Source organism: Oryzias melastigma, linkage group LG5, assembly GCF_002922805.2.
Source record: "Oryzias melastigma strain HK-1 linkage group LG5, ASM292280v2, whole genome shotgun sequence".
NCBI lineage: Eukaryota > Metazoa > Chordata > Actinopteri > Beloniformes > Adrianichthyidae > Oryzias > Oryzias melastigma.
Window position 1 is genome coordinate 15,450,642 of NC_050516.1, and position 12,053 is coordinate 15,462,694.

At 38.9% G+C, this 12,053-nt stretch overlaps 1 long non-coding RNA gene across 2 annotated transcripts in view; it reads right to left on the minus strand.

Moving 5' to 3' along the window:
* Positions 1-5,554: 5,554 nt before the first annotated feature.
* Positions 5,555-12,053, minus strand: part of LOC118598763 — a 17,264-nt gene continuing 10,765 nt past the window's right edge. Inside the window, exons 3-5 of one of the 2 annotated variants that reach the window (XR_004947875.1) lie at positions 9,025-9,089; positions 5,821-6,016; positions 5,555-5,739 (exon numbers count right to left, since the gene is read on the minus strand). This is a non-coding gene — a long non-coding RNA (uncharacterized LOC118598763). Of the gene's footprint in view, positions 5,740-5,820; positions 6,017-9,024; positions 9,255-12,053 lie in introns of those variants that run through there. The other variant, XR_004947874.1, reaches the window with a different exon arrangement.

The following is a 12,053-nucleotide window of genomic DNA, read 5'->3' on the forward strand; positions in this document are numbered from 1 at the left end:
TGTGATCAAAAAAGAAGAAAGGAAAATAATCAGCGAAAATTAAAAGCAGAAGGGGGAGCAAAGCAGTGTGCGTCCGCACTGTAGCAAAGCAGGAAGAAGTGTTTAGGGATAAACACTTGTGAGTCGAAAGCCTTGGAAAAAGATGGAAAAGGGTGGAATGGTCCATAGAAGTAACTGCCATAAGGCTGTATACAAATCCGACAGAGAGAAGACCGAGTTGAGTTAGGATCAAAGCTGGTACCCTCACCCATCACCATGAGCTGTTGATTGTAAAATATCCTCAATACAGGTGATATGGATTGGATGCTTACTCGGCTCTACAAACCAAAGTCATCTTTGAGGAACTCTGAGTAGAGCTGCAACATTAATGATAAGCTGTTTAAGCTGTAAAGAATATTTCACACTTACCTCCTACTAAAAAGTAAAACTATTAAAAACAAAGACACAACTGCAAATGCACACGTTCATCCTCATCTCATACCACCTCTTTACATTAAGAGGAGAACTGCGTTTTCTGCCCCGGATTAATAGGCGCACTATCGATAAATGCTAATGTTCGAAAATATGTCATAGTTGCACCAAACTATAAGGCACATTAAGAGAGACAAAATAGTCAAAGATAAGTCTGTCAGTCAGACTTTATGAACTGCCCTCATAGTAATTCTATAACTACTTTTGAAGTGTTAGCCACACTAGCATATTCGCAATACTTGTAACTCCCAACATTGGACATTATTGACCATACTAACCCTTAACCCTTAACCTTATTAGTAACATGTAAAAAATAAAAATACACAGTCCATAAGCAAGGCAAATTTATTTGTATAGCACATTTTGTGTACAAAGACAATTAAACTGTTTTACACGGAACAGTGAAATAAACAATCAGAAGAAATACTAAAGGTGTTATCATTAAAATATGATTTAAAGAAAGTTAAAAAGTACTGAATTTAAAAACAAGAATAGACAAACTGTGTGGATGTAAACATTTCAATACATACTAATCAAATGCAGTTGAAAACAGGTGAGTCATTAACCTGGATTTAAATAAATTGAGGGTTTCAGGTGATCTTTGACTTTCTGGAAATCTGTTCCAGATCTGTGGAGCATAGAAGCTGAATGCAGCTTCTCTGTATTTAGTTTTGACTATAGGAACCGACAAAAGACTGGATCTGGATATAAAGATATACATATAAAAAAGTACTCCGTGCACCGTTGTTTTTTTTGTTTTGTTTTTTAACATTTTTTAAGTGTGCCTTATATTGCAGAAAAGTTGGTAAAGTTCTTTGGACATTTAACATTTAACAAGAATGCCACCTGGGCGCCTTCCTAATGAAGTCCGTCCAGCCGGGCGGAGGCCTCCTGGCAGACCTGGTTACAGGATTACATCTCTGGGCCAAACTGGGGACACCTTGATGTCCTCCCAGAAGAGCTAAAAAAGTTGGCCAGGCGGAGCGAGAGTAAATGAGACTGGAAGGTTCAGAACAAATAATGTCAAACAGCCATGGAAAAAGAGACTACATCTGGTAAATAAATACTCAGACCTGCTAAGATTCAGATCACCGTGGGGAGATGGTGGCTTCCTGTAAATGGTTTTATGTGAAATTCAAATGAATCAGGAACAATTCATGTTTTTGTATACAGTGCAAAGCAAAAAACACAAATAATTTATGAAATACAAACTTATACAGATGACAAACGAATAATCATTTTTACATCTTTAACTGATTTCACACAGGGACATTTTATTTTGTTAAATTAAAAATGTACCTGATTTCTCAACCTTTGTGCAAACTGGAGATGAATGCAGGAGAAAATTTTGGTTTAGATTTTTAAGCTTTAATCAGACATGATGCAACAAATGTGCAATGCTCCAATGAGCCTGCTTTCATTGATTTCTACGAAAGTATTCCCTGAAAGCCTGACGGTCATAACGAATGACCGAGCTTTTCTCAGCTGTGAGGTTCAGCTTCAAAAAGGATGTTCACCTTTTCAAGTCTTTTTAAAATTATTTTCATGCATGAATACTTGATAAAAATACTTTACACAGCTAGAAGGTGCACTTGTAGCTGGTGGAATAATTATTGCTTGAAGTGTTTTTAATTAAACACAATCTTTCTGTCTTAAATAGAGATTTTTTTTAGACAAAAAAGGAAGCAGATAGCACCCAAAGCAGGGAAAAAATTAACTTTAGGTAACAATGAAAATACACACTTTAGATGTCAAAATGGCACATTTCTTTTAATATCAATGACATAGACCTAGATTACAGAGACGTTTCAAGGCATGCCAGGGAAGTGTGAAGGTACAAAGAAGACACACACACTTACACACACGCAGGCTCAGACTGAAATTGCTGGCAGTCGCTCATTTTGGCTCGGATCCTCTTAAAGTGGAGAAAAATAAGCCAAACCTTTCATCTCAGTAAATATTTTGCCATTTTGGAAGTCAGCTATTTGCATTCTGCATGTGCACGCACGTGTGTTCAAACACACAAACACACACGTGTGTGTTTGTGTGTCAGGAGGTTTAAAGAGAATGGTATTCAGGGTGGAAAAGTTAATCCAAACCTCAGCTGTATTAGTCACACTCCTTACCCTCACAGTCGGAATGCAGAGCTCAGGTGACTCCTGGTTTCCCACTCCCACCCCCCCACCGGAGCAGCTCCATGGCATTTTCAGGGTGATTTGGTCTTTGAAGAACAAGCTGCTCCGAGCAGAAACCTCATCCTATTGTTCTTTTTATTGCTCCGTCCTACATCTTCATTTCACCTCTTGACTAATCTATAAACGTAGGTGATTATTATGCTTACAACATGAGACAATTCAATCTATAAACACACTATAAGCTCATTTAAAAATAGGAATTTAAGTCTTTTTTTTCTCATTTTATAATTTTGGTCAAAACTCAATAACGTGTCTTAGACTCAAGAATGTTTGTATTTTTGATTTGCAAGAGATGTTCCCTCTATAAAGCTGGTGTGAAGGCCTCGTCCTCAGTGCTTTGGCTGAACCTGCAGACTGATTTAATAAATCTGACAAAGTAGCGTGTGAAGGTGCAGCTGCATTCCACTGAGGGTAAGCAGCTCAGAGTCGCGGTGGCAGACCGCGGCTGATATGCTGACTTTCAAACCTCTTTCTGATCTCTGCATGATGCTCTGCTGTAGAGCCAAAAACGTTTCCTTCACTGATAAACACAGAGCGACCGAACAATGTCAGTTCATCACGCAAAGCGATTCTCCACTGATGTGGGTGGGTGGGCTTACTTTCTACATTTCTTCTCTTTTTTTTTTTTTTCTTTCTTTGTCCCAAATCAGTTTTGTCGACCTTGAGATATTCACAGCTTTTTCTGGCGTCTGCTAAAATGCAAAGAACTGAAACCTGAAAAAGAAAGCACGAGAAGCTTTTTCCCTGAAACCTTGAGGATTTCTGATGAAGAAAGAAACTATGTGCTGGACAGATACAATTTTTAAGGATCAGTCCTTTGAATTTAGTTGAGTCATGACAATTTGATAACATTTTATATGTTAAATCTCGTCTTCAGGTTATTTGTGATCTTTTGGTTGTCTATTTTTGCTTCCAATCACATATGTTTTTAAGGTCATCACAGTTATTTCTGCTTCAGCTAACTAATCCTTTGAATATTTATCCCTGTCAGATCCATTTTCTCTCTCTCTGTTTTATGGTTTTGACTTACTTTAGCTTGGTTCATACTCTGGTTTATACTCTTCTGTTATGGGCCATGCTGTAACTGAGTGAACCTTTGGAGCAGTTTCAAAAAGGAAGATTTCCCTCATCTTCAATGACTCTTCAGTCCACACGTCACTCATCTATTAGTCCTCACTAGTCCAATAGCTAACAGACATTTTCTTCATAGCCGATCACCATCAAATTCCTGCCTTTAAATTCATAGATGTTTGTTTATTCGCATTCCAGACATTTCAGCGGTCCACCTCTGCCTCGTTCTTGTCCTTGGTCTTTGCTTCGATGAAACCACTATCAGCATCTAAGCCGCATGGTCTTCATTTTTGGATGTAAAATAGTTAAGTGAAGCTTTGATGCAATTTCAATAAGGAAGATCTACCTCTCCTAAAGCATGCTGGTGTTTCTTCATCACTCCTTGTGACATCAATTGGTCTCCACTCTGAGCCAATAGCTGAAGTGCTCATCGTCTTCACTGTCCAATCCAATCTCTGCCTTTGAATTCAATTAAGTTAGTTTATCCACATTCCAGACATTGCACCGGCCCACCCCATGGCGCCCTAGGAGAGACAAGATATCCGTTGTTAAGGATTTAAAAAGAGGTAAAAAAAAAAAAAAAAAACTAGATCGCCGGGGGGGATTATCAAGCAATAATAAGTCTATGTAAACATTCATAGAAGTCTGAAAGTCTGAAATTCTGCTCTTCCTCCAGCTTAGACAGTGACTGCGTTATTCCAGAAGGGGCTCAGCACAGGGCAAAGTTAGCGATTATGTCAAACTTTTAAGTTGTTAATATTATGCTTTAAATTATTACATCTCTATAACATTTCATGCAAAATGAGTGGTGTGTCAAAAAAAAAAAAAAAAGAAAAAGAAAAACGAAACACTAATACATAGCCTATTATTTATAATTTGGGGGCCCATCCAGTAGATGGCGACCTAGGCAGCTGCCTAGGTCGCCTATGCCCATGGCCAGCCCTGCTTCTTTCTAGCTGTTCGATTTGGCACAGTCTATCTTAACCACCATCAGGATCTGGGCTCTAAGGTCTCTTCACTTGGTCCAAGGTCATAACAAGCATGTAAGATATCTCTCCGGCCCAGAGCCCAACCTCTAATGACTGTTCATGATTCACAGTTAAATGTGTCACAATTAAAACTTTCACAAAGAAATCTTTCAATCCCACTGTCAAGATCTCTCCTTATTGAAATATATCTTATCTGAAAATTTTTTATGTCCCCATGTCATTACATTGACTATAAAATTGCGCAATATGGATTGGTAGTAATACATTTGCCCAATGAAAATACGTCAATTTTGAAAAAACGAATTTATTGGAAAAAGGGTTTTGCACTTGGAGGTGATTTTTGAGGCATCTGTCGTTAACATCCGTTACTGCGTTTTTCAGTGACTTATTATGTAAGTTGGCTTTAGTTTATTTGCATAAATATAAATTAACGGAAAAAAATTTAATTGCAAAATTATCTTTTTTTTACATTTCAAGAATTTTGATAACATTTTGGGCATATGTGTAATGCTATTAAAGCATAGAAACAAACCTCTTATGAACCTTTTACTTCTATACTAAATGATTTTTTTTACATGTCGAACCCAAGATCTCAACAAAAGTCTTCCAATTGAACAGACCATTTGAATTTTATCGCTGCAGTCTCTCTCTTTAAGCCCTATCCCCTCACTCTCCTTGTTTTCTTCCTCAATCACACACAATGCCAGTTGCAGAAAGCAGCAAAACTCTGAGTTATGGCTCGATCAATGGGCCACACACAAACACAAGCAATGCTTACACAAACACTGTTTGCTGACACAGAGGGAAAATAATTCTCTTGTTTGTTTAATTATCACACCATCAAACTGCTGTTATGGAGGCCATTCATCTGTCACTGGCATAAAATTAGGAGTGTGTGCTCGGTCCGCTTGTGTGTTATCTGTTGGCCTGGTGGCGCTGCAGGCTGACAGATAAGAAAACATTCATGCACTCCACTTTTCTTTGAAATCCTCCGTGCCCAGATGGTGTTGCTGCTGAAAAGGTGTAAAAAAAAACAATGTTATGGGTGATTACTTGGCGATTTTAGTTTTGTGCCACAGTTAAAGGAAACTCACAAAAGCAGCAGATGTGTCTCAGCACTCTTTGCGAGGTAAACGAACTCCCATCTCAGGCTACAGAGAATTTTCTGCCTTTCTGCCACCTTCAACCTGAAAACTCCATCATCTGCCGTTACCACGTTTTACCACAGCTTCATACTGCAGGAGTATGACACCCAGTGCTCCTCTTCCTTCAGCTGTCATAACATCCAAGCTGCATGGAAGCAGAAAAAAGTGACCTGGAAGTCAGTCTGATTGCGCTAAAAGGTGTTATTTTTTTCTCATCTCCTCATCACCACCAACCTCTGGTCTTGTTGCGCCTCAACTTGTGAACCATAACTCTGATTTAGCCATAGTAGTACAAAAACACACACACATAAAAAAATCACTTTTAGTTTTTTTTTTTTAAATAGTCAATTTAAAGTCACTAACCCCCTCTCTGCACATAAAAGCTACTTCACACCATTTCCCCTCATTGTACAAGCAGTTGACAATCATCCACGTCCTCAGAGGGACTTCAGTAAGCAGGCGGCAACATCAATTAGCCTGCTTTTAGTGCCAATGCCGTTTGAGACGCAAACAATGGCCGGCAGCGGGAGATTAGGTCTACTGCAGCTTAGCTTTCTCAATCAAACCTGTTGGGAGGATGCTAACTCGGCGCTAAAAGGCAGCTACAGCCCCAGATGACTGATCATAAGAGGGTGATGCAAGCCCCATTACAGTAATCCAAATGCTGAAACTATTGTGGTTACCCAATGAAAGAAACGCTGTCAGACTGAGAGATTGAGAGAGAGAAACAAATGGAAAGAAGAGGCGGACATGTGAACGTCTGAAATAGTGGCAGGTTTATCTATTTATTTATACTTTTTTTAAAGAAAATTTAGGAACACAACTACCAGGAAAGTAAGGAAGGCAAGAACAAGGATTAAAGTTACTAATGTCTCATCAGAAAAACAAACAGTTTTTTGGAATCTTAGTCACTTCTTTCTGACCATGACACCAGGGCACATTATGCATAGAAGAGGTCTGATCACCTTCAAGGGCAAAAGACAGTTTTACCGTTCCAGCAGTTTTTAAGTTATATGCTTAGCTGCTTTTTAACATCCTTCCAGTGACATTTAAATTTCTTTGCAGGCTGCTCAGCATTTTCCTCTTCCACTAACATCTCAATTCCATTCAGTTTAATTTGAATTTGCATTTTTACTACATTTATTTCAACCTTTTGCAGGCTTCATGTTAATATTTTTAGTTACCTGGTCCATTTTTTTTAATTTTCTTTGTTTGTCCAGTTGTAGTATGAATACAACTTTCTCAATGTTGATTTACTTTTATTCCTGAATTGTCAATAAGTTAGACTGAAGAGCCAGAAAACAAAAGCAAGTCATATGAAAAATGACTTTTAGGCAAAATAAAAAAATAAAGAAAAGCGAAATGCTATTTAAAAAAACTCACAATGCAATTAGGGACAAAAAGAAGAAAAAAATAATTTAGACCAAACTTTTCTCCCATTCATTCTCCCGTTTTCTGCTCCCAGTTTTTTTTACTGGGTTGCTGGAGACCATTCCAGCTTAGGGTGAAGGCTGAGTAAACCCTGGGCGGCTTGCCGGTTCATCGCAGGGCCACACACTGAAAGGCTCACTCCTAAGGGACATTTTAGCATTCATCAACCGATGAGGCATGTTTTGAAGTTCAGGAAGAACCCAGAGTGCCTGGTAAAATATATACAGTATATATATATATATATATATATATATATATATATATATATATATATATATATATATAATCATACGTGTCAAGGAAAAACATGCAAACTTCACACAGAATGGACCCCGCCGGGGTTCGAACCAGAACCTCCTCGCTGGAAGTATACACCAAGTAGATTTAAATAGGAATAAAATTGGAGGAAAAAGCTCATAATGGACACAGAAATATGAGTGCAGTGAATTTTTAATAAAAGAAATAGCGAAGAAGTATAACAGAAAGAAAACATGAGCGTTTTAGCAGATTGTGCACAAAAATGGTCATGCTTTGGAAAAAGAAACTGCAATAGCATAGAGATTAAAAAGTATTTGCTTAGAATCTCAGCCTTATACTTTCCCCCTTTGCAGACTGTGTTCTCAGTCTCCCAGAACCGTCTTCAGAAAGTCCGTCTACCCACAGGTGTCATGCTGTTTCCCTCAGCTTTTCTGCACCTGTTAGGGTTGGACAATTACCCTGGCAATCTTTTTTAAATAGCACCCAGAGTTCAGTGATCCCACACAACACTACCCATCTTCATTCTGATTACAGGCTTACTTAGCCTGAAAGTCACTGAAAACACCTGTGTGGGAGGCAGAGCTGGCAATGCCCCCTTTTAAGCTCATGTTCCAAAAAAATAAATAAGGAAGAATTCCTTTGGCTTGAAAATTTCACACAGGAGAGAGTATGATCTGAAAGGAAGTGTTCACTTCTGCTTAAAGAGGCGAGCATAGGAAACATTAATATCCTTCACAGAGTGAAAGCTTTATTGACAAAGTTTTTAGCTGACTGTGCTGCAATCTGTGCTCAAAACGCTTTTTTTCTTGTCAGGGTGATGCATGTTAAAGCTGTCTGTTACTATGAATCGATTTTATTTATTTATTTTGCATGGCCTACTCAGCATCTCAACCAACAGATTATCTGGAAGCCTCTAATGCTGGACTGGTTGCATTGTATTTGTATAAACACTTTTTCTGTTAGGAACTTTATTTTAAAGAACTTTAAAAGACACAGTTATCATTACCCCAATCTGTATCCATGGTGCTAAGCTTGTCACACATCCAGGCACACATAACTGCCACTACTGTTTGTTACTTAGTAGGCCTTGTGTGGATTGCTATCTTTGTAATTTAGTTTTCTAGGTTTTGTTCACCTGTCAGCCTCCTTTCACAACTCATTCACTTGTTCTCAGCAGCATGTATGCTCCAGCTATCCTGCTCAGCCGTTCCAGTTTGTTGTTGCTCTGTTTGGAAGTTGCTGACCTAGTTCTGAGACTCTGCACAGAGGGAGTTTTGGCCTTATAACCCCCCTGGAGGACAGAATATTTCGTTTTCTTTGCTAGATTGAATAAAAAAAAAAACACTATGGATAATCCTTAACTTGTGTAAATACCTGGAGTTGATTTTTACTAAGTTTGTGTGCAGAGAGACAAGCAGAGACTTTGCAGTTTAGTCATGATCAAAAGAGGAGAGACAAACACACCTTGTTTGCTGATCACCATCAGCAGCTCACTGCCTCCCTGCTCTGCACTTCCTTCCCAGCTGCTTCTGTTTGGAGCCACCCAGAGGAACAAGAAATGTCAGCATATTTTCAAATCACATATTTCAAGCTTTAAATTGGATTCAAGTACATCCCATCAAGTTGTTGTTGTCTTTACAAATGAAACACTGATGAAATCTGAAGAACTAATGATCATCATTCCATTTGTTTGAAACAGTAAGACAGTAGCTGCGTTTCCATTACACTTTTGCGCAAAACTTTATCGAAATTTCTAGAATTTCGATAAAACACTGTTTCGAAAAAACAGCGTTTCCATTAAACCATGATTATGCGAAAAACTCGAAGTAATTCCCGCGATAAGTCATTAAAAAAACATGACGACGGATATAAACACTATTTTCATGTGCAGTAGATTCATTCACATTTCTGCCACGGAGCTAGCTCTCATCCTTCCCATTCAGAGAAGACGTCTACGTCTGATCCGAGCCTTGGAGCGGCAGGCTCCTTAAACGTGGGAGCGACGTAGAGTCAAACAGTTTTGGGGAATCGTGGTTGAAGAATTCACCGAAGAGCTGTGGATTCAGCATTTTCGCATGACACGCTCAACTTTTGATGAGCTGTGCGAGGCTGTGGGACCTCTTGTGGCTCCCGCTGTGCGGTGCCCAAGGCAGCCAGTTGCTGTGAAAATGCGCATTTGACCAGCTTTTCCTGCTTCCTGTCCGAAACGTCATATCCGGTTAATGGTCACGTGACTCGTTTGTTTCGAAAAAAGTGTTTCCATTACAGTTTTTCGAAAAACTACTGTTTCGATACGGCCCAAATACCACCTCCTCTAAGCGCAAAAACTTTATTTCGAAAAAGGCGAGTTTTTTCGAAATTGTGGTGTTTCCATTAGGAGAATTTAATATCGAAATTCCGTTTTTCGAAATTTCAGAGTTAATGGAAACACAACTAATGAAGCATTATCTATATATCTATCTTGCTCCTGCGTTAGGGCTGGTGTCCCTCCCTGATGCGTTGAGCTGATCAGATGAGTCAGGTGTCTCTAATACTGGCGGTCTTGTACCAGCAGATCTGCATTATTCGCAGTAATGCCATGTTGACAAAGATCGTCTGAAATTATGTCAAGCCACCGAGTGCGGGGCTTTCCTCGCAGTCGTCTCCAGCCTGCAGCCTTTTGTCAAACTTCAAAATGACTCTTGTTGGGTGTTCAGAGGGAAGGCGAAGAACATGGCCAAACCAGCTGACGAGGCGCTGTGCTGCCAGGGTGAAAGCTCTGGGCTGGTTTGTGCGGGCTCTGAGCGATTCGTTGGAGATTCGCTGGGGCCACCTGATGTTCTCGATGGTTCTGAGAGCCCTGCTATCAAAGCCATCTATTCTGGAGGCTGGGGTCTTATTTAAGGGCCATGTTTCGGAACCATATAAAAGAATAGAGTGCGGTGGAGTTGTAGATCCGAAGCTTTGTCTTCCGCCAAAGTGGTCTCTGGAGAGACTGCAACGTAGAGGCTGCCAGGGCTCTCCTGCGGAGAATCTCTGGTTTAAGATCTCCATTATCTGCCACATTATATTTAAACACTTAAATCAGTTATATATCTGCTTTTCAAAGTCACCTACATTTTTGCTTAAGCTAAATTAACTAAAACTAATGGTTTGTTCCTTCAATTGTCCTTCAGGTACTTCCACTTTACCAAAATCTCTTTCAGTAATGAGAGTTAAACCAATAACCCCTGAACTAAATGTAATATACTTAGTGGTACATTTCTCACTTTGTTTTTTAGTGCAGGTGTTCCAAAGAAAAGTAACATTGGGATCATTGGGATCTCAAAATGTCTGATTTACTGAAGTCATTTTGAACTGTTTAAATGAATGTAAACCAGCCAAAACTAGTCTTATCAATGGAATAGGTCTGACCAAAGGCAGCAGTTGCGTCTTGTACAGTCACGAAGATCTATCAGGAATTGTATAAATGTTTCCATTTGCATAAAAAAAGTGTAGCTGAATTCAGACATCGATGTTATTTAGCATGATCGTACAATCCCTCGTTAGGATTTTTTAAAAAGAAAACACAATAGCGTTGTAATATTCTGAGAAATGTAAACATTTGTAGTGTTTTGAATGCATTTTTTTAAAGCATTTTCTCGGTTCATCTGCTTTTAGACTTTTAAGTGTTTCCTCTGAGCATATCCCAGCTGGGATCAGACATGAGGTGGGGTCCAGTCCATCATCGCCACACAGATACTAACAACCGCAGACACTCCCTCCTGTGGTCAATTTATAGTCCCCGATCAATCTGAAATGCTTGTTGCTGGACTGTGGAAGGAAGATGGACAGAAACTCCACAGAGGCACAGCAGGAACATGTGAAGGCTCTACATGGAATGACTCAAACAGGGAACCTTTACTCTACAAGAAAACATTAATATTTTCACCTCAATCAATTTTAATTCGAGTAGCTTCATATTCTGGCCTTGGGGGTTTTGGGTGGGCAGAAATATATGATATAGACGGGAGATCCTTGGACTTTCAAACAGAAATAATGTATATACATGTAGAGTATCCTATTTAATTTTTAAAACTTAAAAAAGCAAGTTGTAAAGCTGTGCAGCATGTTTGCTTATGGTCCAGGAATTATTCCAAATTTCATTGATTTTCACTAGGAGTCAATGTGAGGTCACTGAATTATAGTCCACATTTTTTATGGCAAACAGGAAAAAAAAGAAATAGGTTGTGGAGTCACCTTCGACAACAGCTTTAAAAAAAAAAAAAAAAAAACAAAAAAAAAACTGTAGTGACATCAAAATTGCTCCAGAATTCAGCTGCTCATCTAGTGTCTCTTCTTAAAGAAAAATATGTTATGTTTTAGACTAAACCATCTTTTCCATCTATGGATCAAGACAATTCAACAGAAAAGGGAACTTAAAAAAGATAAAAAAGCAAATACTGTGACTTTACTCATCTTGAAAAAGTGGTTTCCTCTGTTTTTTAGCTTGAACATACAGCATGTGTTTCTGT